The following is a 24,596-nucleotide window of genomic DNA, read 5'->3' on the forward strand; positions in this document are numbered from 1 at the left end:
GGGGTATTATAGTTCAAGTCAATGGAACAATGAAACATTCCCTCAACTAACAACCATTAGAACTAGTACCACAGGATCATGGTAATCTCGGAGTCCCAAAATGTATGTAATTGTGCAACTAGATGCAAATACCCATATGGGTGTGCAAATCACATATTTGTAGGAATAGCAGGGCCACATGCACATGCAAAACACCTAATCTGTTGGTGCACAAGTATTTACAAGTTAGTTGCATACATATGCACATTTAACTGTACACACCCAACTTTGGAAGTCTGGCCCAGTGTGATTAACTATGATGAGTCAATCATACTGGGACAGACTTTTACAGGTATTTCAGCATGTTGTTGTCAGTGGGAGGTAGGAACTAGCTGCCTATTTGCATCTTTAGGCACCTAAATACCTTTAGAAATCTGTCCATTAGTCAATAAGATTTCTCCTGTATTTAAAGCTACACATGTGCTTAAATACTTTTCTGAATCAAGGCCAATCTGAGTACATTTGTGCCACTTACCAAACTGATGGCCTGATTCTCCTGTGGTGTAAATTTCCACTGGTGTAAATCAAGAGTAATTCTCCAAAAAGTCAATGCAGCTGTACTGGTGCAGAACACATAAAGGACAATCAGACCCTGAATGTTTTATGCATTGCAATTCCTATGGGACTGTAAAGAAATAAGGAACATGAAATCTTATTTGCAAGACCAATTATGGTAACATATGGTAGATTTTACGCGCAACAGCTTTCAACAGACTATCAGCAATATTGTAATATTCGTGTAGTGTTTAATTTAGAAATAGTTTGGGGTTAGGTAAAAATAAGACTAATGTTATACTGCCATCTACAGTTAAATACGGACATCTTCTTTAATAAAAATTCAAAATCCACTACACATTCTTGAAGTTTATAAAAAAATTTCAAATAGTAGTGGGTTAAAAGGATGACTCTCTGGTGACAATCTGCATAGGTTTCATTGGCTCCATGATACTGAAGTGAAAAACAGTAAGAAATCACTGAAGGAGATCCTGCCACTTGAAGAATCCAGTACAGAATGAGAAGAGGAGAAACTACTGAGACCCTTCAGGAATTATAGTATCAAACATTTTTATATGAAAATGATATGAGTGAGCTGCTAAATATTTTCAGAAAGAATTTTTCAAATTGGTCCTAAAGTAAAATTTGAAAGGGGATGTGCAATATTTAACAGTTTCCAAAGACAACTACAACCTCTGTTATCAGCAGATGGGCTCCTTCATTATAGCCAGCTCTGCTAAAGGTACACAGTAATTGTAACGAGTTTCAATTTGTTGAGCCATTGATCAAACATAATTAGAGCCCTACCAAATTCATGGACATGAAAAATGCACCATGGACCATGAAATCTGGTCTCCCCCCCATGAAATCTGGTCTTTTGTGTGCTTTTACTCTATACTCTACAGATTTCACGGGAGAGATCAGCGTTTTGGGTCCTGACCCAAAAGGGAGTTGTGGGGTGTGTGTGTGTGTGAGACAAGGTTATTTTAGGGGGTTGTGGTATTGCCACCCTTACTTTTGTGCTGCCTTCAGAGCTGAGCGGCCAGAGAGCAGTGTCTGTTGGCCGGGCACCCAGTTCTGAAGGCAGCGCCCCACCAGCAGCAGCGCAGAAGTAAGGGTGACAATACCATACCATGCTGCCCTTACCTCTGTGCTGCTGCCTTCAGAGCTGGGCAGCTGGAGATGGTGGCTGCTGACTGAGGGCTCAGCTCTGCAGGCAGCAGCACAGAAGAAGGAGTGGCAATACCATACCGTGCATTCCTTACTTCTACGCTGCTGCTGGCGGCGGCGGCTCTGCCTTCAGCGCTCCCGGCCAGCAGCCACTGCTCTCCAGCCGCCCAACTCTGAAGGCGGCACCACCGCCAGCAACAGCGCAGAAGTAAGTGTAGCAGAACTGCCCCCCCCATAACCTTGCGACTCCCTCCACAACTCCTTTTTGGGTCAAGACCCCCACAGAGATCAAATTCTGCAGTCTGAAAGCTAAACTTGCACTGAAATCCAGGGGAGTTTCCAGTAAAGACTCCAGTGGAACTAGCCTATTATTATTTTTGTCCTAAAATTAATGTTTATTTCCTTTCATATTTATTTTGAAAAATGATGTCGTAGTAACATCAGTATTGCACAGAAAAGATATTTAGTAATTAATTTTAGAGTTACATCAGGGATAAATTTGGTCCTATATGGTTTCTTTGAAAACTACGCATTGCATCATTCACTTGATCCATAAGGTTGGGTTTTTTGAGGGGAGTGGGGGTTGGGTGGGGGAGAGGATTGCATATTTTTAGTCTTTTGAGACTGCATATATAGGTTACATTAGAAAAATCAGCATTTATTGTTGTTCTATATTAGTAATGGCATACAGCATACTGTAGATAATTTTTCCTGACCAAAGTTTTACTGTTTTCTTCAGATTAAGCTATTACAAGTTGAGTAAATATAGAAATAGAACATGAGTAAATACACTGTGTTTAATAACTACTAATGTTAAAAAAAGAAATGTTATCTACTTGTTACTTAGAACAATTTTATAAGCCTTGCAGTCTCTTTATCTTTTAAGTTATGAATCATTTGAAATGTTTCTAATAACATCATGAATGTACTTGTCGCAATTGCTAATGGTTTACTTGTCACCACAAACTATACAAACAGTTTCTTGTGACTACAGATCATTTTTCCTAGTCTTTGTAAAGATATATTACAGCATCATACCACCGCCTGTTACTTTTCTGTAGGTATGTTGTTTCTAACCATCTCTTAGTATCCCCAAGTCAACAGAGGTATGTATTTGAAATAATCTATAAGATTTAAAACAAATATTAATAAGGATTATCTGAATTTTTTACACCCCCTCATTCATCATTGCATAAAATGCTTTTAATTTGTCTATGCTCTTTAAAATAAACAAAAAAATTGCCAAGGAAGGCTCTAAAGGCTGTAGGACTGCAAATTAAACTGAAATCCATCTCCGTAACACACCAACAACTTCCAATAGCTTAAACTCTGATAACCAAACAGGATCATATATATAGGATGCTACTGAGTGAACACAGCCTATGTAAGCATTTCATAGGGTTTTTTTAAAACCCTTATTATTGAAATCATTTTTTTTATTGGGGTAGTTATGTGTATTGTAGAGCAGAGCTGGGTAAATACTGCACAAAAACATTTCTAAAAATAGCATGGATGAATATTGAATTCACTTCAGTAATATTTTGCAACCCTCTATTTTTTTTTAAAGCAAACAAACATTCATGTAAGTCTGTTTTTGAAAGCGTGAATGTTTGCCTAAAGCAAAAGGCTCACAAATATTCAAGTGAATGTGTTTTCGTGGTCATTTTGAAATCTCTGATTTCCCACTTCCTGCTTATAAAAAGTTCAGTCATCCAATCTGGGAGAAAAACAATACCACCTGACTTAGTTGACCAATTACATACTACAAACAAACAATAAAGTATCAAAGATATAAGAGAAGCAAACACAATTGGTTCATAAACCACCAATAGCCTAAAATATATTTGTCTGAAGTGCTCCTTAAATAATTTTGAACCAGCATTTGCCAATTGCTATTTGCCAATAATTCTCAAATAGAAAAGAGGGCAAAATTTGTCAGCTACGGTACTCATCGGTTGGCTAGCTCTACTCCAAAAAGTACTGGATATTTAGTGCAGATTAAATATAGAAATAGAAGTCACTAAAAGTTTGCACAATATGCTTTAACATACAGTTGATGGACTCTTTCATACAAATAAGGATGTGAAATGAAGACATCATAAGAACAGAACTCGTAGAGGAAAATTACCACATTTTTTCTCCCTCCCCCCAACCTCCCAATCCCAGTTTTGCTGTGATATGGAGAAAATAAGGACATCTGAAAAACAAAACAAAACAAAATCCCTCAGAACCAATCACCATGAAACTGAAATGCATCTCTTGGAGCCAGAAGGTGCCACTGAACGGTAGGCTGCATTCTCAGTGACTACAGTATCCACATCCTCCTTCCAATTTAACTGTCAAGTGTCTTGTATTACAGCATCATGTTCAATTGATATGTAACACATAATTTTTCAGTCTACCATAGGGTACTATTCTCTTCCCCAATAGAGTATAAATGCCTCATTTCTACACCTGCTAAATAAAGCAGCACAGTTTACTTAAAATGTAGTAAGTGCTTTCCATGGTTTATACATGTGGAATATCTTCCTCTTTGTCAATTCAATCCCATTTTTTCTTCTCTTTGGAACAGGGAATAATCAAACTGGGAACAACCAAACTGGAATTAATAGACCATAGCCACGGCTACCCATTAAAATGTTGCTTTGAGTAAGATATAAAAAAGGCAAAGATGATAAATACTGATGGCTGTGTTAACACGTAGGGATGCATATGAGCCTTAAAATAAAACATGTGTCCTATTGAAAAATGTGTTGTGATAGTAGCACATATGTTTGAAAATTAGAATATAGAATGTGCCCAGATATCAAATAATGTGACAGGTGGCATTAATGCATGAAGATAAATACCTCATTTGATCCTCAGAAAATGATCAGGGACTGCTTAATACTTACTAGTCTGAATACCCTGTCTGACATGCTGGAGTAGTGACCCTAACCACCAGTTGCGAGTGCCAACTCCCTTCCCCCATAATATTCTCTCCTTCCAACAATGGAGCCATAAGCTATGCTGAGGTTTCCTAACTCTTCTGTCAATGTTATTCATCTGCCATCTTGTGAAATGAAGTGAATCCCCTCATGATCACTATAGTTTAATCATATCAAAAAGGAGAGTGTACAGTCATACTGACAGCCAGTGATTGACATGGCCTGGATTGCTGCTGTCAAAGATTTGCATGTCAATCAATAGGAATCCATATGGCATCTGTTTACAATGATCATAAGTCACTTGCCATCAGTGTCATCATAAATCTTTGACAGAAACAAACTGGGATCCATGTCCTGTATTCCTGAATGCATGAATTACAATGTTTTCATTTAGAATACATATACGAGCTGGAGTGAGATAGCATACTGTGCTAGTGACAAAAAGCACATAGGGTGACTCTTAGTAATGAAAGACAATGAAGAGACATCTTCCGCGGGCACTTGGCTTGACAGCCGTTTGTATTGATTGTGCAGCTTTTCATTTTCTGAAATAATGCATCTCTTCTGAATGTGTGTGAAAATCATCACCTCTGGTAACAGCATCAAGCACTGCTGAACTATTATTGAGCCACAGCTAGACTTCTTTCAGTTTCTTTTGGCACTTAATGTGTTCACTTCCACTTTCTTCCTAAAGTACTGCAAGATCATTAGCTCCATTTGAATACTACTGGAGAACAATCAGGCTGACAGAAGGATCTGAATATTAGATTCCAGAGAGAAAAATAACTTATCAGGCAGATATCCTTATTGCTTCAAAGATTTGGCATGGCATTCAGTGGGAAACCGTTTTGGATCAATGCCACTAAAACGCACATAAAATCATGCTGTTTTTTATTTCAGATCCTTGATAGTATAAAAATGTGTGTCTGGTAGCAATCACAGTTGGGCATGATACCTTCCTGTAATGCAATTGTAGGCACCCAAAGAGTGATAAAAGAGTCTTGACTCTTGATATTCATGAATAAGAAGCCGGCAAATTCAATAAAGCTTTTCCCCACACAAGCAAATTTAATGTACTTAATCCTGCCCACATACTGACAGGTCATATCTGAACGTTCTTTCACACCGACAGTCCAATAACAAGTATACCAAGAAGACTGCAGAATGTCGCTACAATTCTTTTTTATTTAACTTTGGGTAGCATTCTCATTTCTTCACATTTAACCTCTTCTAAGGAGGGTCAGCCATGTCTACTAATGACATTTCTTGCCGTCAAAAGGAGTACCAGTTGCACATGAAATTTAATTTCAATGTTGTATTGGGAACATAGCAGTGGAAGGCACCTCCTGGGTCATCAAGTCCAGTCCCCTCCTATCATGAGCAACTCCCTCATATAATCCCTTTCCTAAACTTAGACTATCAGGGTTGGAAGGGACCTCAGGAGATCATCTAGTCCAACCCCCTGCTCAATGCAGGACCAATCCCCAACTAGCCCCCTTAAGGGTTGAACTCACAACCCTGGGTTTAGCAGGCCAATGCTCAAACCACTGACCTATCCATCCCCCCTATACCAAGCTCCATTTTAAAACTATTTAGGTTGTTTTCCCCCTACTCCTACTGGGAGGCTCTTCCAGAAACTTTCCCCTCTAATTTCCAGCCTAAATTTATTCATGGCCATTTCATAGCCTAAAGTGTAAAGTGTACTTATGTTATATGCAGCACTATAGGGCCAGTTCATTAGAAGATGAATGGCTGTCAGCACATCAGTTTCTTCCCACGGAATGTTTACCTATAAGATCATAATGAGTAATCCAATGTAATTTGCAACAGTATAATAATAAATATTTAGAATTTTTATCAAGAGATTTCACAAGTCGGTAAGGGTTATAGCTCCCATTTTACAGATTGGGAAATGGAAGCAAAAAATAAGTGACCTGCTCAAGGCTGCATCAAACATCATTGTCAGAGTAAGGAAGAGGACCCAAGCCTCCTGAGTGCCAGTTCTCAGCTCTAGCCTCAGTCCATGTTGTCTCCCTGTTCAAGTCATTCAATAAAATAATTAGCTCATCACTTCTAAGTTCAAACATTATGTGCCTGGGCATGATTTGCTTTTAAATATATAATGCTTTCTTCCTTTTACTGGCTTAAGTACAATTTAGTGGTGACTCAATTTATGTGAAACAGATAGATGTATTTTTAGTTTGGTTAAGAATTAACTGACTATTGAGTAGCAACAAGTTTTTCTATATACACAAAATGCTTTTTCACTTTAATATGCCATTCATTCTGACCCTAGTCAAAGAGACTGATGAAAGTAAACACCTGTGCTAATCTGTAGTTTGGGAGGCATTTGATCACAAGCTTTGCTCTGCATTTGAACTAGGACGGTCTTTTACAAGATAACTGGCCACTCCCAGGGTGGTATGTGCATATCCAATTCCTGTTGTCAGCATAGACACACTTAAACCTCCTATTGTGTGTCCTATCAATAATTATATTTGTTTTTTTTATTATGTACTATCTCCTGGTCTGTGAGCTCATACCTACTCTAATCCTCTCAAAATGAATGACACCAGTTCTAATACCTGTGGATCTTATTACCAACAATTACCAATTTTTCCCTATATTTACTGCACTTAAGGGTGCAAGCATACAAAGAAGATTTTAAGATGATCTTTAAAAAAAATGAGAAATCAATAACATTTCAGAGTCACTCCTATTGTATGCAGCTGGATTAAATGTATTTAGCCAGAATCCTTTTCCAACAAGACTTGAAGTATTAAAGCTATGAAACGCAATTGTCACCCTAAGTGAAATATACACCAAAGGAAAATGATGAAATTTCTCTAAAGAACGTATTGAATCATGTGTGCAGAAAAAACCTGGGAGCGAGAAGTGGGGAGGAAGTACTTTGTTCTTAATCTTATACAATAATTACTAATTTATTTGCATTTTGATTAGCTTCATGGACTGTAATTGCTAATGCCATACCAAAGAGCCTTCCCAAACTCCATGATAAAAAGATTCCCAGAAACTTTCCCAAACAACTTGAGTCCCATGGATTTTTCAATGAGATTTTGAAAGTGGGATTTAGGCACTTTTGAAAATTGTACCCATAGTCCAAAACAACTTTATTCTGGCTATGCTGGCAGAGAGACATGTGCCCCCACATTGGTTCTAGCTCCTGGTGGTCCTACGATGTCCTTGGCAGTGCAGTTTCAATGTAGCCTTGCTATAGAGACTCCTCCCCTCCCCTTTGGCCTGGCTACTCTCAGCAGGTCCAAATGGAAGTAGCTTTGTAGAAACCATAATACTTGGGGTGGGGGGGGGGTTGGTTGGCCAAAAGCTTCAAAGGGCTGGAGGAGAAATGATGCACATCCCCCTTAGCCTTGTCCACTGCCCAATCTTCCCAGTCTCTGTCCACTCGCCTAGCTCAGCCATCAGAACCACAGAAGACCAAAGGGTGCAAGGAGTTGATGCTGCAGGGGCACAGGAAATCTGTGTGCAAAGGAGCTTTATTTGGAGTGGCTGCTTACTTGCTGTATACATTTTAAATGTTTGAAGTTTGTAATGTCAGAGGCCCATTTAAACATCCAAATGGTTGTACACAGAAATTGGTGAGAGCACAAAACAGAAGCCACCTGGAAAGGCGCCTGCTGAAGCAACGTTCACGCAGCACTCAGGCCATTCCGCTCCCTCTCACCTACAGAACCAATAATTTCTGAAGTCCTCTGTACTATGTACTATTGGAGGCTCCCTATTTATTGATGATCACAATGAGGTTCAAACTGCAGGGACTTGCACAGTTCCCTTATGTGGTAACAAACAACAACAAAAACACATTGAACAAGGCAAATCAATGGCACTAAGTTTGGAATTTGCACTCAAAGCCATGACTGATCACACCTCACCCAAATACTTTTACCTAGTTTTGCATGTATGAAAGTTTTTTCCCCAGCACAATACGCTATTAGCAGACATCCCCTCGCCACACAAGATATGCACAATACAAAAAGTACAGGAAAAGAACGTAAGTGGACAAATAAAAACACAGCACTGACTGCTAATTTTTCAAAGCAGCACACAAAAGTTTGGCTGCCCAGCTCTTATTAATGTCACTGAGCGTTGTACGGATAAGCACTGCATACCAATCTGAAAATTTATGGTGCATCATTTTGACTGAACCAGGCATTCCCATGGGACATTTTGCAACAGTGCACTGTGACAAAGCTCCTCCTCTACCTTGGTGGGTCCTGCGCTTATTGGCGGATTTGCTCGCCTCAGAGATCTTCCCCTCTGGGGGAACCCCCAGTCTGGGTCAACTCCTCCTGTGTCTGATCAGGAGTTGGGAGGTGTGGGGGGAACCCGGGCCCACTCTCTACTCTGGGTTCCAGCCCACGGCCCTGTGGACTGCAGCTGTCTATAGCGCCTCCTGTAGCAGCTGCATGACAGCTACAACTCCCTGGGCTACTTCCCCATGGCCTCCTCCAAACACCTTCTTTATCCTCACCACCGGACCTTCCTCCTGGTGTCTGATAAGCTTGTACTCCTCAGTCCTCCAGCAGCAGCACACCCTCTCACTCTCAGCTCCTTGCGCCTCTTGCTCCCAGCTCCTCACACATGCCACAAACTGAAGTGAGCTCCTTTTTAAACTCAGGTGCCCTGATTAGCTAGTCTGTCCTAATTGATTCTAGCAGTTTCTTAAATTGGCTCCAGGTGTCTTAATTATCCTGCCTGTCTTAACTGGTTCTAACAGGTTCCTGATTACTCTAGTGCAGCCCCTGCTCTGGTCACTCAGGGAACAGAAAACTACTCATCCGGTGACCAGTATATTTGCCCTCTGCCAGATTCCTGGACCCCACTGGTCTGGGTCGGTCACAGCACATATTAACCTCAGAATCCTGGCCAAACTTAAATGTTGATCATTACATGTTGTCTACCCAAAAATCACCATACAGTTTCAACTGGAAAAAGTATTCTTTACTTCCTGTCTTAAACCACTGTGAAGTATTGCTCTGTTTCATCCTAGAAGTGAAGTGAGATCAATTGTAAAATACTCTAGAAGAAAGGCACAACATAAATCTAATGCATCATACAACATAACTAACCATAGGAATGTATCTGATATACAGGAAGCTGATAAGTTAACTGCAAAGTTATCTAAACAACAGAAGTACTCTGCAGTAAATGCCACTGTTTCCAAACAAAGAAACAATATTATTCTTATGAAATAAGATATGATTGAGGTCCACATTTTATTGGTTGTCTCAATGGTATTCATTGCATCAGACAGCAGAATGCCAGTCTATATATATTTTCCAACTAAAACAAATATCACGTTATTTATCACTATTCTAGCTAAGTGCACACCTCTCATGGAAATTTACTGAAATTCAATCCAAACGATCCAAATAGTGTATGTGTGTGGAAATATACAACTTCTTAATAGAAGAAATGTGGTTACAATGCCTAGGATGGCTGAAGAGAAAAAATAGTTTGAAGGTCAAATGTGATTAAGTTTGTCTTGTCTGATTCTGATTACGTTACTGAAAGTGAAGGGGGAAAAAGACCAAATTAATGGTGATGAGAGAGAATTCAGGACAAGGCAGAGTACTTACTAAACAAAGAAAAGGTGACTATCTTGTTCAAATCAGTTTTTTGTATCATTTACTGGTTGTGTTAAAGGGCAAATCAGGTTATTGAAGTTAACAGCAAATTCGCACTGATTTCACCAGGTCCTACTCACCAATCAGAAAGCTGTGTCTCAAATCACAATTTTTAAAAAAGTACATTTGATATTTTCAATTAACATCTAAGTGTGCCTCTGCCCTAGTAAAATTCATTCTAGAGATGAATACTTTTATAGAGAAACTTTACCCTACAGTCAGTATATTAGCTACTTTCTCTTCCCAAGCACAGGAGACAAATTAATATGCCTTCCATGTTTGACTACACACATAAAATGTAGTCAATGGGAATATTTGGTAGAATAAAAATAAAAACAGACAACACTGCTATGCTAATAAAATTTTATAAACCATAGTATATTTATTATTTTACCACACTGAACTGACGGTTTTATTTTCTCCCTTCATTATTGATCTGTTCCATCCAAGATTGATTGTAGAGGGACCAGGTAAAAAACAAACTGGCCAGAAAATCCTTTTTCAATACTGTACACATAGGATCGAATTCTGAAAGCCATATGCAATTAAGCACATGCTAGAAAATCAGCAGGCAGAATTGTACGAACTAACATACAAAGCAGTTTATAAAGTACTTTGGGATCCATCAGGATGAAAGGAAATATACAGCTTTGGGAACAGAGGAATTGCCATAGAGGATTAAACCATTTAGTCCAGTATGCTGTCCAAGAGTGGCCAATACCAGATGATATGGAAGCAGGTGGCAGAATTCATGCAATGGACAGATGTAGAATGTTTTCACTCCCCTTATGGGGGAGTTTTTCCATACACCTAAATATTTTTTTTCTCACCTATCTTTGGACTCCTTCTGCCCCCCATCCCATATTTACAAACATTTATTTATGTCTCATTTCTTTGGTGCATTGATTCCTTTAGCAATTCTGGCTCCTGAGCACTATACAAACAAATAATTTAAAAAAATGTTTATCCCAGGATTATCTTCCCACTCTCTCCACCTTACAACACTTGCTTGATTGGCTATAAAATATGAAACACCATAACACTGTGTATTTATTGTCAGTGGGTGGTACTGCACAGCGTAGTATAGTGTCACATAAATTCTAAACACATGCCTACAGAAGTTTTATGCACTTACTATAGTAAGCCAATCAGGTTTGTTTGTTTGTTTGTGGGTTTTTTTAGAATTCAAACCCTTATTCTTCCTTTACAAGTGGTAAGCCCTGAATTCTGCTCCTTTGAGATTCACTACTCACTGGGGCTGAAAATGATCCAGGAAACGAGAAAGACATCTCTCTTTAAATATAGTCACTGAAACCGGATCCAATTCATCTGTTCATTTATTAAATTTGAAGTTTGTTTCTTATGACATCAGCCTAAAACTTGGCACATGGGTTGTTTGATCAGATGCAATATATTTAAAAAAAAATTAACTTTATTATATTTTTGTTTATTTAGATAACTGCAAAATATACAATTCGTTAAAATTCTTCTCTAACACAAGAGGGTCTTATATTCGGAAAATATGTTCAGCTAGGAGTAATTGCTTTGTGGTGGGATTTTCAAAGGGACTTCGGAGCCCTGTTGAAAATGCCACCCTTCAATTTTTTTTTAAAAACTACTGTTTTCAGCCCCCCGTAATCATGCAATAGGTAGGCACAATGGGGTGAATTAAGAGCAAAGTGGCAGAATGAACAGTGAATGACCTGTTCATTTCAATGACACATTCAGTGTTGTTTTAATGTATTTTTGTACTGAATTATAACAAAGCACAAACAAATAGCACAATATATACAATGCCCCGGGGTGGGAGGGGGAGAGGACTCTTTCAATCACTTTCTGCATACACAATGATATTACCCAATAACACTAAACCCACAAACAAAAGAATTCAAGGTTTTTAACTAGGGATTTAGTCAAACTTCATCAGCATTGTATTTACATGGGTCAAGCAGAACAAGTGAAAGTTTTACTGTCAGCTTACTTTGCAGGTTAGGTTATTAATCCACATGAAGTCTGTTGAGGTAGCCCCTAAGGTACAATCAGTTTTCAAATGTTGTGAAGAGGGTGTTTAAAACTGAGGTTAAGTGTATTTGCCCAGGTATGGATTTTATCCTATAACGAGTATGAGAAACATAGCGGGGGGAAAAAATCTTTATATCTGCTTTAAACATGACAGGGTAGGATATTATAATTATATATAAAAACAAAAAGGAGTCCGGTGGCACCTTAAAGACTAACAGATTTATTTGGACATAAGCTTTTGTGGGTAAAAACCCTCACTGTATCTAAAGAAGTCCACCAGCATGAAGGTGCCACCGAACTCCTTGTTATTTTTGTGGATACAGACTAACACGGTTACCCCCTGATAATTTTATATGTATACATCACATATACGTATTGTGTATGTGTATATATGTGTGTATATTGCATACATATAGGCACATACATGATACATTATGTCTGTTTATGTTCTTTTATATTGTATTATTATTTGTAATATAGCAGCACACAATGTATTTCCACACTAACAATTCTTGCTATTTTCTTCTAACTGAATACTACAAATAATCAGAAGGGTGACAACATAGGAATTTCCAGTGGAAAAAAAAGTAGCTGAATATGAGCAAACTTAAAATAAACCACATAAAACTGGACTTTTTAAAGCCATAAACTTCCCAGTCTATTAGAAATAAAGCATGTTTGTATTTAAGAAGCTTTTCCAAGTGCAAGTGTAATTTACATTGTTCAGACACCTACAGCCATTATTCATTTCCGAGAAGCAATGCCCAAGAGCATGGTTTTGCACAATTCATATTAGACTTGTGCCAGTTCTGTATTTTCTGTTTACACCTGTGTAGATGGCAGAGATTTTTTAAAAAACATATTTTTCTTCTGGACAAACTAAATAAACACTATGATGCATCTTTTACAAATATCTAGCTGCCATTTATGTTGAAAATTTGATATATTCCAAGGGTTGATTCTACAGAAATTCTATATAGCAGTCAAGAACCATCAAGGTCATTTCCTCTATATGAGTTATGTTTTGACTGGATTTTTCACTTTTTACTATGGCAACATATGGCCAATCAGAATAAGAGAGTCCCATCTGTTTGCAATTGGTTTCAGCTATTACGTTTTAAGTTCACTGGTAATATTTTGCATACTAAACTAAGTATGCGTTAAGTGAGCTTTTATTTTTTTAAAAGGTAATACTGTTCTGAAAGAAGGAAAAGATCACTTAATTCTAATTCACCACTGGTAATTAACGGAACGGTTTCACAATTTTATTTTTTTGTACTATCCTCAACATCCATACAAAGTTCAATTCTGAAATAATGTTACTGATCTTTACTAAAAGTAAAGATCTAAAAGTGGAGGAAGTTGCAATCCCACCCAGAACCATAAATGTCTTGATTGTTTATATTAAGGTCTTATATAGTGTTCATTGTGTTGAGAGATCACCAATAATTGTCTCAAGCTGTGATTTCAAACATTTACAGGCAATGGTTTATAACAAAACAAGACTGCTTTTGGCATGGAAACTACATATTGGGGGCTTGTCCAACTAGCTTTGGGTGAAATTCATCTCTCATCACTTCCCAAGATGACTTCCCACTAAACAAACACCTGGGCTGAGAGAACGACTGGATGAACCAGGACTGCAAGCCTGGGCTACATTCATATTTATTGGATTAATTTTAATCTATGCCATTGTTTCTTTTTGAAAAGTATTCCATTTAAATATTTTAAAAGCCTTCTAACACAACATATTGCCACATTTTAACACAGTTAAAATGCTTTAGATAATGCTACCATTATAATGAATTAGAAAAAAACAGGGGGTGGCATTTATTATATTTGAATTTATAGTCACAGAGCAATATATTATATACGTTACTGATAGAAGTTACTAGCAAAGAAGAATTCCAGATGCCCTGAAAATGTGACTTACCAGATGATTATATTTACTCAACATTAGCTAAAACAAATTATATATTTATAGGACAAGGAAGTTTTTAAGATTAGTGTCTGATAAGGAAATAAATAAACCATATACCAAACACAAATAGTAATCAGAGCACTTAAGTTATTAAACCTACTGTGCAACAAATCATCTCACCAGTGCATATGATGAAACTCTCTAAAATAAACACCTGATAAATCATCCATACAGACACACAGTTGAATATAAACATACACAATATACACAATCAAATGACAATTTCAGGACAGATTTATTAGCTTGTGGATGTTTCTAATTATTTGAAAACTGTAGTCTTACTCCCAATAGCACAAGCAAACAGTAACAAGACTCAAAATCTCAGATAAATGAGGTCGCTTACTGAAGAAATGAAGAATCAGAGAGAGTGAGCAAGAGAATTAAACCCACCTTGCAATGTAAAGCAAACATATGGTGGGTAATGGCAGTGTTCCATTATAGTATCACTTGCATCAGCTCTGTAATCGTGTCATTACCAACAAGGTTTGCTATAAGTACTAACACAAGAGATACAATGCAGAAGGCATACAAGAGGGGAAGCAGGGGGAAAAGATTTACTACATTCAATTATTTTTGTTAAGAAGTTTCCTCTAAGGCACAAGCACATAATATATTGTACTTTCCATTACCTGGTGCAAATGTAAAACACATCTGAAAAATACATTTCTTCCTTAAAACATATTAAAACAACAAGTAAGATGTCATGGCATTGGTTTGATAGATTAACTGTCATTTATTAATGTTGTATTACATTAGTTAACAACAAATTAATATCATCATACACATTTTACCCCGTTTACATTAAAAAAATATGAGTTTCTGATTTTGAATTCTAGGATAGCTGTTTGAGACTAATGTAAGACAAGATGGCTAACAAACATATGACAGTTTGAAAATGTAACACATTTAGAATTAAAAAAACACTTTGCTATCTCAGCCACCTCTTGAGATTAAAACAATTTTTATTATAAGCTCTAACCCAAGCTTTTCTTCACTGTGATATTGATTTGACTTGACTACACACACACACACACTTGTACTTTATGAAACAGCTCATAAAGACCATTTCATCATATTATACCAAGTTTACTCTAACTGTCCCTACTATAATTTGAGGCCAGACTCTTTCACCAACATCCAGTTAAATAAAATCTCACTAGCACAATAGAGTCATGGTTATTTATGGTAAAAAGAGCAGAAGATTAGCATGTTTTGATATACATTTTATTTCTATATACTTATTTTCTATATGCCCTGATCACCTGGAATGGACACTCGTCTCATTTCCTGGTATTTTTTTTGTGCATGTCCACATTTTTCTTCAAAGCATACAAATAAATATTAAGCAACTTGGTATAAAATTCAGACAGAAACAATTAAAGCCTGAAATACTACCTTGTCATATATGTGGTTAACTCTGTTCTTGCATGTTTAGTGTTTCATATATACCACTCTGTGCATATTTCAATAAAAATAAAGCCTATCACATTGATACATAGCGAAGTGTCACTCCTGGCTCCGTACTAAAAATAAAACTCCAGGCGTATTAAATAGATTAAAGACCTCTGCCTGCACCTTGAGTTTAAGTATCAACTCAAACTACAAACCAAAATAAGGTTAAATGATGTACAGCAACCAGCCAAGTCTTGTGATCTACCAATCTAGGGGTGAGTCCTGAAGGCCCCAGGCATCACCACAGTATTACTAACGCTTTTCAGAAATATGAGTCAGGCCTCAAGAACCATGAGATTGGCATAAAAACTATGAGATTAAAAACAAAAAAAAATAAACCACACACTTTGGGTACTTTTACTTTGCCCTTTGGTTTCAGTCTTTAGGATGCATTTGGGCAGGGCCACCCAGAGATTCAGGGGGCCTGGGGCAAAGCAATTTCGGGGGCCCCATCCATAAAAAAAGTTGCAATACTATAGAATACGATATTCTCGTGGGGGCCCCTGTGGGGCCAAGGTCTTGGGGCAAATTGCCCCACTTGCCCCCCCACAATCCCCCAGGCAGCCCTGCATTTGGGTCACGTATTCCGCACAAGCCGGAGGGTTAAAATTTTTATTTTTTAAATGAAAACTAATTCCTATCTATTCACACACTTCCAGGAATTGAAGCTTTAGAAAAAACACGCTATACCACAAGAGCAGCCACTCTGCTTCTATGTCCTTACCATGCAGAAAGGATGCAGATTTGCCAAAGCCACAGATCCCACCTAGCCCTTTTGAAAGGAATCAGGCCCTTTTAAAGAGCATGCCACATTTCACCTGTGAACATCATTGAGCTTGCTGTCCGCCACTACCACCATGGCCCATTTTAATTCTGCACTCTGAGCCCCAATAAAAGTCCATCCTTTCATCCCAACCAACTTGCAATTCCTCTCACCCATCTTTGCTGCTGCTACCTGCTAATCTCCAGACCAACCCACATTTTTGCTGAAAGATCAAATTCCTTATTAACTAAATTAACTCCAAAACGGATTATCACTATTGCAACAAAGAGGGGACTACAGGCCAATATGCTGATGGAAAATTTGTCCCTGACTCCAAATATAGTGATTGATGTAACCTAGTGCATGTTGTGGAGACCCTGGGCTCTGAACCAAAAGTTAACTGCTAGCCCTTCTTAATAACCACACCCTAGCTGACACCACCAACGCACTGAGCTGAAAAATGTGTGCAAGGGGCAAGGGAGAACTTCCTGATTGGCCATATGTACAGCTCACCACATCTCCTGTCCCAGCGAGTTAAACCTTTTATATACTCTTCCCCAACCATGGTCCCTTCAAGGAACCGTGAGGTATGCCCACCCCAGGTTGGCCAGTCAACATAGCAGACCCCTTGAAGCAAAGCCATGGACCCTTTCCCTCACACCTCCAGGGCCATATGGAACTTGTAACTCATGAGCAGATGGAGATGCTCTGATTCCTTTTTCATGTTCTGCATGAGGGAGTAGGGAGAGGCAGAACCTCCCAAAGCATTGTCTGCTAAGCCAAGTGACTCAGTAGCTCGGAAGTCCCTGTGGTGGGAAGAAACTGGAGGAGAGAGAGAAGTAAGTACTGTTCCCTCTTAAAAGGATACGGTCATTGTTCAGTACCACATGCTCATAATTGGAATGACTGATTTAAGAAAATGTTATTTGCACATGATATTAGCCACTTCCATACTGTGTTGTTGATAATGATACATCAGAGTAATATGTTGATATAAGAGTCACAACTTAACTTTTAGATTTAATCTCATAGGAAAATGTTCTGAAGCAGAAGCCAGAAATATTGTACTTATAAAGTACTAGATTTTAAACCCCTTTACATTGTCCCAATTTAGAAAATTAACTCTTCCAAAACTTTCAGACTGCATGAGCACACTAGTACTAGCTGAAATGCCTTTTTTTGTTAAATCTAATCATTTTAAGGGAAAATGTTTTCGATGCTATGTATTTCCACTAAATTGGCCACAAAATGTTATTTTTAATATACACATAAAAACTCCAGAAAAATATACAAACCACAAAGTAGACAAAACATGAATATTCTTAGCAATATCTTGAATATAAATATATGTGCAGTGTTTAGGATTAAAATATTCGTAATTCAACAGTTTTACACATCCCATAGATCAGCCCAGAAGATGCCTGTGTGGAAGACCATTATATAATTTACAAGGTTGATACAAAATACATCACCACATCAAATTCATGACAGACACAATGAAAATATGAAACATATGTGAACTTTATTTCGCTTTATGAGTTTCTTTTTCAAATATATGAGTCTAACTATAAACTGTCAATTCTGCTTTTCATATAATTTACTTATTACATTCTAAATGTAAACTTTTTTTAACCAATAAAAGATGCACATCTATAAAAAAAGACTGTATTGCTGATTACGACACTATAACATATGGGCTATATTTTTCATTAACTTGCATTACCTCTGAAAATTATTATTGCTGATAACTTTTTGAAGGAAATGATGAAAACAAATAGCAGTCAGTCCTCATGGAATTTTCCATAAAGGCAGCCATTTTAGTGAATTCATCTGGCCAGTCTCTCTCAGTTTTCATTTTCTATCAGTTTTGACAAAATTTTGCAAAATTCCAAATAATTTTAGGTATATTTTATCTACCTACTGTTTATTGGAGTTCCCCAAGAACTCAGTTTGACACCAGTCTTGTCACTCAGGTTCCTTTATTTGGCATACCGCAAATATGTCTCTGGAGTGGAACAGAACAGTTTGTATATGAGATAAATATTTACCAATTCACCCATCACTGAAATGCAGCTACCTCTGGAGTGGAACAGAACAGTCTGAGTTGATCAGATTCAAGCATAAGGGATGGGTATAGGGCAGTAGTTTTCAAACTGTGGTACATGAACTCTTGTCAGAGAGTACACGAGAAAAATCCTATAATGGCGGACAATGCATTTTAATTAGTAAGACTTGGTAATCTAACCACATAGGTATATTATAACCCTATCTCATATGGGGGTACACGGTAGACTACATTATTTGGAAAGAGGTACACAGCCTAAAAAGTTTGAAAACCTCTGGTATAGGGCGTACCACATACCCGAAGTTACACAGCAAACCTCTTCCTTTATACACATTGACACATTACATTGCATTACACAATTTGAGATTGGCTCGGTTACTTTGTAAAACCCAATGCCTGTACAGCATGCTCTGTCCACGCATTGTCCATGTATGACTTACTCTTTACCTCATCTTTACATTCCTGATTTAGCTTAGCCATTGTTATCGTGTCCATTGTAAATGGTTCCCTGGGTATTCACCCTTATTTTAGCTAGTATAGACATTCTTTTTCTAGCCTCCTGATCCATTTACCTCCCTAATCCTATCTCCCAAGAAATGAGGCCTCCCCCACGTCCACTTACTCATGCCAAGCCAGGACTACATTGTTTCCTAGATGATCCCTGACAGGAGTTTGTCTAACCTGCTCTTAAAAATCTTCAATGATGGAGATTCCACAACCTCCCTGGACAATTTATTCCAGTGCTTAACCACTCTGACAGTTAGGAAGTTTTTCCCAATGTCCAACCTAAACTGCCCTCGCTACAATTTAAGCCCACTGCTTCTTGTCCTATTCTCAGAGGTTAAGAAGAACAATTTTTCTCCCTCCTCTTTATAACAACTATTTATGTGCTTGAAAACTGTTATCGTTAACTCAATCTTCTCTTCTCCAGACTAAACAAACCCAATTTTTTCAATCTTCCCTCATAGGTCATGTTTTCTAGACCTTTAATCATTTTTGTTGCTCTTCTCTGGACTTTCTCCAATTTGTCCACATCTTTCCTGAAATGTGGTGCCCAGAACTGGACACAATACTTCAGATGAGGCCTAATCAGCAAAGAGTAGAGTGGAAGAACTACTTCTCGTGTCTTGCTTACAATACTCCTGCTAATACATCCCAGAATGATGTTTGCTTTTTTTACAACAGTGTTACACTGTTGATTCATATTTAGCTTGTGATCCACTATGACCCCCCCAGATCCCTTTCCGCAGTACCCCTTCCTAGGTAGTCATTTCCCATTTTGTATGTGTGCAACCGATTGTTCCTTCCTAAGTGGAGTACTTTGCATTTATCCTTATTGAATTTCATCCTATTTACTACAGATCATTTCTCCAGTTTCTCTAAATCATTTTGAATTTTAATCCTATCCTCCAAAGCACTTGCAACCTCTCCTAGCTTGGTATCATCCACAAACTTTATAATTACTCTCTATGCCATTAATTATATCATTAATGAAGATATTGAACAAAACAAGACCCAGAACTGATCCTTGTGGGACCCGATTCGATATGCCCTTCCAGCTTGATTGCGAATCACTGATAACTATACTCTGGGAAAAAAATTTCAAGCAGTTATGCACCCACCTTATAGTAGTCCATCTAGGTTGTATTTCCTCAGTTTGTTTAAGAGAAGGTCATGCAAAACAGTATCAAAAGCCTTACTAAAGTCAAAACATACCACATCTACTGCTTCCCCCCATCACAAGGCTTGTTACCCTGTCAAAGAAAGTTATTAGGTTGGTTGACATGATTTGTTCCTGACAAATACATGCTGATTATTACTTATCACCTTATTATCTTCTAGGTGTTGCAAATTGATTACTTAATTATATGCTCCATTATCTTTCCAGGTACTGAAGTTGATTCTCCACTGTCTTGTGCCAATAAAATTGAAATATTGTAGTGAAGAAAGTCTGTCAATTTTGTTTGGTGGGGATAACAAACTAATACCCCTAACTATTGCAAAAAGTTCCATGGGAATTTTCGTTACCATGATTGGTTGGAGCTGCTTCTGAAAATTAAAAAAAGCCAACAAGCTGCCAATAGTGAGAAACAGGATAACTGTATGTTGCAATACAATAAAGGGAACTAAGTCCACAACTCTTACTCTAGTGAGTAGTCCCAGTATCAACATTGGAACACTTGGCACAAGTAGAATCTGTTTCTGAAACCAAAGGTTTGCAGGAGCAGGCCCCAGATTACCATAGCAAGATACAAGATATTAGCATTACGATAATTAACTGAGGAAAACAGGAAAATACAGTGACACTAAATTAACTGGTCCTGTAAACCAAAACCCAGAAATAACTCAACACTCCTGCTCTATTTCTAAATCTTCCAGTTCTGGGATAAGGGCAGGAAGATGAAGGATTGAGTATGTGGATTCAGGGGACTAAAAAATGACAGTTTCACCTATACACGCCCATATATACCAGCCTGCAGTTGCCTCAGTCCAATGGCACCTGCACCACATTTTGATCCTGGCAAGCCACTCCTTTATTAGCATCTCCTAGCTCCCCCCACAGGAGTATGGAGAACTTTTTTACTTTGTGAGATATGGATTAATTGCATCTACTGCCGTTTCCCAAGGAAAATATTTGTTGAAAAATATTAGAAAAGATTCTGATTTCTAAAAAAAAAATCTGCTGTACAGGAAAATGAAAAATTGCTTTGATTTTGGCTTTCATGTTGACACTTTAAAATGCTAAACAGAAGTTCTGAATAGTATGAAATGACACTTTCCCATCCATTTTGAACGGAACAGAAAAAAAAATCAGAATTCCATGAATGTCTCTCGTTTATTAAGATTCTGTTAAATAGAAAGGAAGAGAAGATCTCTTCAGGAATCCTGACAGAGCCAGTCTCCAGAAACCAGTGAAATGTGTAGCCTAGTGAAAGGTACATCATACACTGATGATAACAAAGTAGTAATTCAAAAGCAAACAAATCCTGCTAGAATGAAAAATCAATGAGCTTGCAGAACTTTTGACAATGAAAGGTCTCTCTTCCGTTGGGATCAAGTGGAAAAGCCCCATTAACAGAGCAGCCATCTGCTTTTTCTTCACCTTTATGTATTGTTTCACTATTTGCATAACTTTCTCCCTTCTCTATATAAGGGCACAAGGAACTGGACAAATAAGCCCAATATCTGCAGAAAAAAATAGCTGGGTGAAAGAGAAGAGAGCCATACAAGAGCCATTTAAAAGAAAAAGAAGAGTACTTGGAAGTGAAGTAAGCCAGCTCTTAGCGCACACAATATTTCTAAGGACAGAGATGCCAATAAACCAATTAGGCCCCAATCCTGGCACGTGTGTTAAACTTTACTCATCTTGAGTAATCCTATTGAAGTCAGTGGGACTATTCATGTGACTAAAGTTAAACATTTGTGTAAATCTTTTGTAAGTCCTTTCTAGGCCTCTGACTCAGCACTGGGCAGAGGAGTCAAAAATCAAGGTTGGATCCTCATGATTCCTTTAGATGCAGCCTCACAAAACACTGACTCTGTCTCCAAGGGCAACATTGGCAACACAATCCAATGCATGAATTACAGGTTTTGTGTCAAGTATCAGAGGGGTAGCCGTGTTAGTCTGGATCTGTAAAAGCAGCAAAGCGTCCTGTGGCACCTTATAGACTAACAGACGTATTGGAGCATGAGCTTTCGTGGGTGAATACCCACTTCGTCGGTTTTGTGTGTTTCACCGGTCGACATAGCAGCTATAAGAAAGGAAATGATGTACCACCATATGCCATCATTATCTTGTTCCTTCACAGGGATCAGACATAAGTTGAGGAAGCAGAGGAGAAAAAATTAGAGAGCTGAGTATACAAGACTACAAATCAGACATCAGCATTTAGCACTTTGACGTGTGTCATCAAGGACAACCAAAAGAAAACTGGTCTAAATCCCAGTCAGTGGTGTGGACTGCATAAAGGAATGTAGAAAAGACATGGAGCATATAATAGCTACAGCTCCACCTCTACTAAGTGTAAAAGAAATCAGTTTGTTAGCAAAGTAATTAGAAAAAACATATACATCCTTACCCAACTCCTTACAATATTACGTTCTCTCCTCCTATATCCCTTTTACAATACTGTAGTGAACAGACAAAGTTTTCTTCAATCTATTGGACTCTCTGAAATTAACCATTGGTATGAAAGGATGACAGTCTATTGACTTTAATGCAAACCAGCATAAAACTTGGCCCTTTGCTTACTAGTGAAATGTCTACAAGTAGTTCTTCACCACTAAAATTCTGCTGTTTGTTTCTTTCTTACCATATACATCAAAACAACTTAACTCTCCACTGAAAGTTTACTGGGAACAATCTGATTTTACATTATCATTATCACACACTAACAAGTTTATGAACTATGAGAGAAATATTTTCACTGTTATACGTTTTAATATTTTAAATGACTACAATGATATAAATTTATTTTATTTTAAACGTCTTCAGATTAATGCGGACTGTATACTTCAATTTCACTTTCCTTCATTTTATAAGCAAGTTCTCCACACTTACTCAGCGTAACTAATATATATTAATCAGAAAAGAAAACCCAGGGTTAGCATTCATCACCTTTGTCAATTTTTATCCAAAACTTGATTAGTCATAACTTGTGTGTTCTAAGATTACCTCAGAGTGCTGAAAAATGTGGCATCAAATGCAGATATGTATTAATGAGAATAGTAATTCACAAGGCTAAATTGGATAACTAAGCAACAGCTTTAGGGATAAAAATGCCTAGCAGTTAGTATTCTTGTAACCTGTCAGTAGGCTGAAGATATTTTAAACAAAGTGAAATTAGTTTTTAAAAAAATCCCTCGGCATCCTACATATTTCTTACACTGAGAAATAAAGGCCAGGACTATTGCGGTCTATTACAATTTTTCAGATGATTTCCAAATGTTTCATTACTACATAGTAAGAGGATACTATTTCTGATCCAGATGCTTAAAAGAGAAAGTCTAACAAAGAAATTTAATCTGAGCTAGACTTGGCAAAGTTTTTTTAAAAACCTGTAGTATGATGCTTTGGAAGCTGCTCAAACAAAAGCCGAAAGAGAAATATGCTTCTGTCAACCATACACTTGGCTGCTGTTAAAAATAAAAGACAATTCCCATAAGCATGAACTGCTGCTGAGGTTTATAAAGTATAAAATGTAGATATCAAAACTGCACAAATGTTGTGCTTTTCTTTTTATCTCAACTTAATACAACTTAGAAATGGTTACTTTAACACAAAAGACGTAATAAAAAGATATACGAATGCTTTTATACTTACATTTTCACCAGTTATTTATAATGGATATCTTCATTACAGAATTTTAAATTTCTGAAATCTTTGAAAAAAAACGATGTAGAAATCACATATCAATATGGTGGCAGCTTTTGCATGACTCCCATTAACAACAACTAATATGGAATTCCACAGAGCCTTCCAGCTAAGGATCTCAAAGCTCTTTACAGATACGAATAAGATATGAACTTTCTTGTGAGGTAGGTTTTATCTCAATTTTACAGAAGGGGAAACTGAGTTACAGAGAGCTCAAGTGACTCGCCAAGGTCACATCAGAAATATATAGCAAAGCCAGGAACAGAATCCAGATTTCTTAAGCCATTGCTTTCTTCCTTCCCGTAAGAGTGTTACCGTACATAGCTAAATTTCTGCACGGCACTCACTATGTATCCACACACCATTCAAAATCTTAGCCAAATTCTTTAGTGCAAGCCCTTTAGAAAGGGCAGCATAGATCAGTGGTTCCACTGACTTCAGTTGAAGAATTTGGCTAAATGTTTCTGTGCATTGTGAAGAGGAAGAAATGTACAGACATGAAGAATAACGATGATAAATACCACATAAGAATCACCTGTTTGTGGAGGTGATGACAGTTTTCTCCACAGCCTTATAAATGTGTGTAGCATGGAAGTTATTTAAGGGACAGGATAGTCTCAAGTAACCAGAATTTCTACAGTG

General features: G+C 37.6%; 1 protein-coding gene across 3 annotated transcripts in view; it reads right to left on the bottom strand.

Annotated features, from left to right (window-relative positions):
• BRIP1 (BRCA1 interacting helicase 1) overlaps nucleotides 1-24,596 on the bottom strand; it is a 189,346-nt gene that overhangs the window by 33,271 nt on the left and 131,479 nt on the right. The window contains exons 24-25 of one of the 3 annotated variants that reach the window (XR_006574431.1): nucleotides 23,904-23,961; nucleotides 20,221-20,334 (exon numbers count right to left, since the gene is read on the bottom strand). The exons of 1 other annotated variant lie outside the window; for it this stretch is intronic. The gene's annotated coding sequence lies outside the window, so the exon portion shown is untranslated. Of the gene's footprint in view, nucleotides 1-20,220; nucleotides 20,335-23,903; nucleotides 23,962-24,596 lie in introns of those variants that run through there. One more of the 3 variants, XR_006574432.1, reaches the window with a different exon arrangement.

The sequence above is a fragment of the Mauremys mutica genome, chromosome 19, assembly GCF_020497125.1.
Source record: "Mauremys mutica isolate MM-2020 ecotype Southern chromosome 19, ASM2049712v1, whole genome shotgun sequence".
Lineage (NCBI taxonomy): Eukaryota > Metazoa > Chordata > Testudines > Geoemydidae > Mauremys > Mauremys mutica.